Genomic DNA, 5,967 nt, shown 5'->3' with positions numbered 1-5,967 from the left:
AACAGTAATCTTGCTTACTTTTGGCAATGATAATGATTTTGGACTATTTAAACAAATTGGACGAGTTATCCGCATCACAGCTTGATTTAAGAAACTTCAATGTCGTCAATTTATGTTCAACATATCGATAGAAACATTTTATAGGCTACCATGATCTACCCCTTAACAGCAAGAAAAATCCCTTTTAGAACTATGTCTATTTACCAAAATGTTGAAAAAGATGATGAACAAAGTTTGTGCTAATCGGTGTTGAAATGGCTATAATAGGTCGATAGAGGGATTGCAAACCGACCTTTTTAAAACTTTTGTTTATTTTTATACAGTCAAAAGACGATTTGGCTGTATTTTTTCGGGATCGGATCATATTTTTTTTTTAAAGAAATCATTTTATATATGTAAAGCTAAAATCCCTGTACTGATTAAACCACACTCTCAAAGATTTGTATGTCATGTGCTGCTATATATATGCTACAAAAATATATAAGCTACAAGTATATATATGTATAGCTACAAGGGAGTAAAGACATAAATACGAAATATACAAATGGATAAATAATTGGGATTAGGAAACAAGAGCAGTGCTCTTATGTGAATCCGTCTAAATTCAAAAGTAAAAATACAAGCTATGAATACATACTAATGATACTTCAAAGCAAACAAATATGTACGTAACAAAATACATTCAACGATTACAAAAATTTAAAGGAAATTCATTAAAAAAAAATAGCAAAGGACTTGTGCATAGATTTCGTCCTCAGTCAATATACTTTTTTCCAGTCAATATATCCTTGTATGGACCTCATTCAATTGCGATATTAGTAAAGTATCACTTCGAGTTTATTATTATTCGTTTCCTATCGATTTTTCTGGATTTTGTTAGTTAATGTTAATCACTTATTTAAACGTTCAATTAAACATACATCATTGTAAGGCTTGGACGTATTGAATGGAAATTTTTCAAAACCACGGAATCAAAGAGGGACGAAAGATACCAAAAGGACAGTCAAACTCATAAATACATTCATGAACATTCGAATTTCTTAAATGAAATAATCATTGTCCGTGTAAATAATGGAGTCCAAATTCATATATTTTCGTCTTTTTTTATTCAGTGTAGGCGTATAATTTTTATCCAAAATTTTCTTAAAACTTGAATAAGAACAAGGAAAATCAATATTTTATAGAAAAAATAAAGATTTTGTTATCTTTTGTCGCCATCCTTATTCATTGAATAAGAATTGTGTTCTTTTGTTTTAGGATTGTCATTACGAAACATTAGTTCATTAATAGTTAATTTCGATCAAATCATATCCGTAGTTGAAGCCAGTACTGACTACTCAGTTGGCGATACCTGTTGTGACTCTCAATCAGCCGAGGTATCGACCAAGTGTAGAAGTACAATTAACAGTACCTATGCTCCAGGGAAATATTTAGACTAATTATGACTTTCCAATGAAACTTACGGCCAAAATAGTCTCAAATGATAAACGTCAACGATTGATAAATTCAAAACTGATCCTAAAATGTCCTAAAAAGAAAATTTCAAACTGAGAAAAAGAATGAATATAAAAACAAACAAATATGTTTAAAAAGAATCATAAAAAAACGTGTATATTTACTTGTGTTAATATGTCGTCGTTCAACTGGCCCCACAATTGTGTACTATTTAAGTGATAATGGACGTCATACTAAACTCCTTAACATATAAAAGGAACTAAAATTTAAAAATCATAAAATCAGACTAACAAAGGCCAGAGGTTCCTGACTTGGAAGAGGCGAAAAAATGCGGAGGGGTTTATCAAGTTGCACATCATAATTTTATAAGTCAACTTTTGAAGTTTAAAATTTTTAGATTTAAAATTACCAGTGAAAATGTTAGCTTTACTGAAATGTGTTTTTAGTTTTATCAAAATTTTATCATGTCAGTCCGATTATTGTAGAATCCAAGTGATAAAAAACAGTCATGACGAAAAAGATAATTACAAACTATTACCTGATTAAAATGTTCGTCCTCCCCGATTCAGAACTGAACATTACGGAAAAATTCGAATTAAATGTGTTACATGGTATATATATTTAGAAAATATTGTAGTCTTTACATATTTGGTGTGGTCCATTATAAAAAAATATGATTTTGAGTATGAGAAAAGACAATATTGAAATTTTAATCATGATGTATGCCCTGAAATGAATAATACAACCTACGTTTAACAGAATGTAGAAAACATACTGGAAATTAAACGGGTTTAAATGAAGTATGAATAGCTTGATTACTTCACAAGTTGCAGAAAATGTATTTTAGAATGTAAATACATGAAGTGGTTTTTATCATATAAGGGAAATGTAAATGCATTGTATCATTTCAAAATCTCTACGTTTTGCATGTTAAGAATCCGTCAGTGAAAGGTCTATGTAAAAACATTAGTAATTACCAACCATGTATATTAATTATTGTCATCATGTTGCAGTTCATTTAACGCTTAATATATTCGATTTAAGGGTAAATAAAAGAAACAGAAACCCATATAACGAGTAAAAAAAACCAGTTGCTTCACTTTTTATTTCACCTTTTTCTCAAGATGTTTACAAACGTTTTACTTTGAATATTTTTCATTACAATAAATTTGAAAAGAGTTTAATTTCCAGAATGTCAAAATGTGCTTCTTGGTATTGTCTCAAACTGTGAGAGTGACATACCATATATTAATTAATACACTCAATTTTTAGGTGAAATCTGAAGATATTTTATATAACTCATCACAGCTTCTACCTTATAGCGCACATTTTGGATATATTAACCTACATAAAGGCAGAAATTTACTGATCCCGGATTATTACAGTTCAAGGTGTGGTCACACCTACTGGATAGCTCGAACGGACGCCGAACGGATAAAAAAGTTTTCCGTTGACACACTTTGTAAATGTTTGGTGTCCGTAGATATACTTACCAAAAAGGACGGACGGATAATGAATGCCTACCGGACACTCACTGGATATTCAACGTACGAGAAACGAAAACATACCGGACAGAACGGACGTCGACGTACATACAACGGACGAGTACCCCATAAAACAGCAACCTAACAGAAGCATACCGGATAAAACCGGATCAACAAGATAAGCAGACATTAAAAGCGATAATTATGAAACAAATCTTTTAGGACTAAGCAATAATCTTGCCCACCATCTCCTTTGTCTTATCATTCTTCTCCTTTCGACAGCTAGTAGGTTTATGTTTGCAACATATAACTTCAGTCGGACCTGTATAAGAGCTGCTTGATAATAAAGACACGCTCTTACACGTCTATAGACATTCATAACACTCAAGAATCTGACATATCAATAATTGTAATTTCTGAGTAACGCAAAATTTTTAATTTTCATTTATCCGTTAACATTTGGTATGTATCCGTTATCCTTCAGTTCATATCCGTTTCTTATCCGTTCATCATCTGTTTTATCTATTATACGTCCGATAGACGTTTGTTGATGAATTTGTCTACCGGACCTCCAACGGATGTATAACAGAGAAATAATTGATACAAAACGGAAACAATACGGACGAGTACCGTACAAAACGGACGCTTACCGTACGCTCAACGGACATTGCGTCCGTTGGACGTGCGTTCAAAGTTTTGAATATGCTCAAAATTTTCCATTGGACAAAACGGACATTAAACGGATACGGACTGACGTCTAACGGGTAAGAACGGGCGTCTAACGGAGATAATCGAATTGACAAAATAGTTTTTCTTTCGGCATCCGTTCGAGCTGACGTTAATGTGTGACCAAGGTTTAAAGAGTGATAAATACGTAGTTCACAATTCACTAGGACTATCGTTATGTTTATTATTACTTGCTGCTATTCACGAACCATTTATCAGGACATATTTTCTAGCGGCAAAAATAAACGTTATTTCGACATAGGAACTAAAACAATGCTTATATCGGGAAAAGGTTATGTAATTTGGAAGGAGTTATGTTTATTTTTGGCTTTCAAAAACAGAAACAAAACAATCCAATGTCATAGAAATAGTTGTTGCTTTTATATAAAGAAAGCTTGTGTTATATCATTGTTTTCCGACATAATTATTTCATACCATCAGACTGTAAAGCATTTTAAATATCAATAATTATGAGTTTTGTAGTTGGAATTACAATTTTAAAATCTAATAGGAAAATTTTCTAAACTTACCTTAGATAAAAACGATAGTACGAATTTCAAGTTTAATAATATATGATGATGGAGCATAAAAGATAACTGACTGAGAGTCCCCTGCTGACTATTGGCCCATGTAGTCACTGAAAATTCCCAGCGTCATATTATTGAATATTTACACGTATTTAAGTCAACATATAAATGTCTTTCAATTGTGAACAAAGGTTAATTAGAGTATTGTAAAAAGTATTATTTCAATTTAAACCCTTAACCACAAAATTTTAAATGGTGTGAATATAATCATGTATTGCTCATCAAATGCCTTTCAGATAAGAGAAACTTGAATACATTTGGTCAGTTAAAAAATACCTCATAATGAAAATTGAAACGAGCGAACAAAATTCGCCACTCATAACAACCTAATTGACGTGATGTGATAATTGCACATGTTTATGGGTACCAAACCAAATAAATATCAAGGATGAACGTCATTGATGACCAAACATAACAAATGTGATCCAAATACAGGTTGTCCCATGCCATCTTCTTTTCTGATTAAGCAAGAAGTATTTTGTAATATCCCATTGAAATGTTATTGCATTCTTTTAAATTCTGTTAAACAATATCGTCTATCACTTTTCCTATTAACCACAGCCTCGTTCTTTTCTTTTATTGGAATAAGGTTAAGCATATTTGAAGTGACAGAAATAATTTCTATAAACTTTTTATCTTAAAGACATAAGGTCGCAAATCATGTTAATTTGAGTCAATTTTTTTAAGTTTTAAATGTGAAAACTTAAGGTTTGAAATCTCCATTACAAATATTTACTGTATTAAAATTGTTTTCCTTTCATCAACGTAAAACCAGGTCAATGCGGTTATTGTAGAAATCAATGAGACAAAATTTAACAGCCAATTACACTCTATTACCTGTTAAAAACGTTCGTCCTCTCCGATACAGAAGTTAAACTGAAAGTAAAATGAAAACCTAATGCATTATGTCGAAAATGCATTTAGATAGTTTGTGAGCATTACACATTTGTTAGAACATTTATTTTGAATTTAACGATTTTTTTGTGATATGGTTACGGTGTTTTATTTTTTAGCACATAGACATACTTTTATTATGTGGCCATGACGTCGTCTATGTTTTTTTATGATTTGCTCCGGTTTAAAATGGAATTAAGAAATAAATTATTATAAGATATGAATGTAACATATAAAAATGTGGTGCACACTTCAAATAACAGGTTTCTGATGTTATTTCTTTAAAGACAGAAACAAATATTATAATCAATCCATAATGTATAAGTAAAGATTATTATCCAATATATTTCGATTATGTGCGTGGGAAAAGATGTTTTAATCATGATTATTAACCAACTTACTACAATATGTATAGAAATGCCCATGCTTTATAGAAGGAAAATTTCGACATCTGGTCATTATGAACGGAGAAATTGCTACAGCCAGTCATTATGAGATCTCAGTCATGCATTACGAAATCTCAGTCATGCATTACGAAATCACACCCGTGCATTACGAAATCACAGTCATGCATTATGAAAAGATGAAACAGGACATCGATTAAATCAAAATGTCGTTTTATTTCTTTAAATAAGTGTGACATTTTTTTATTCTTTTTTAAACTTAATATAAAAACAAGTTTAAATGATGCTCATTGACATTGTTTTGTAACGACTTGAAACGGAAATATTTCACAGTCTTTTTCGAGTACGACTTTCGATTATTATCACTGTTTCATTTCCGTTGTTCAATCCTCAGAATGCAGACTTCATGTTTAGAAT

Source organism: Mytilus trossulus, chromosome 10 (assembly GCF_036588685.1).
Source record: "Mytilus trossulus isolate FHL-02 chromosome 10, PNRI_Mtr1.1.1.hap1, whole genome shotgun sequence".
NCBI classification, from domain to species: Eukaryota; Metazoa; Mollusca; class Bivalvia; order Mytilida; family Mytilidae; genus Mytilus; species Mytilus trossulus.
This window is presented reverse-complemented; position numbering follows the sequence as displayed.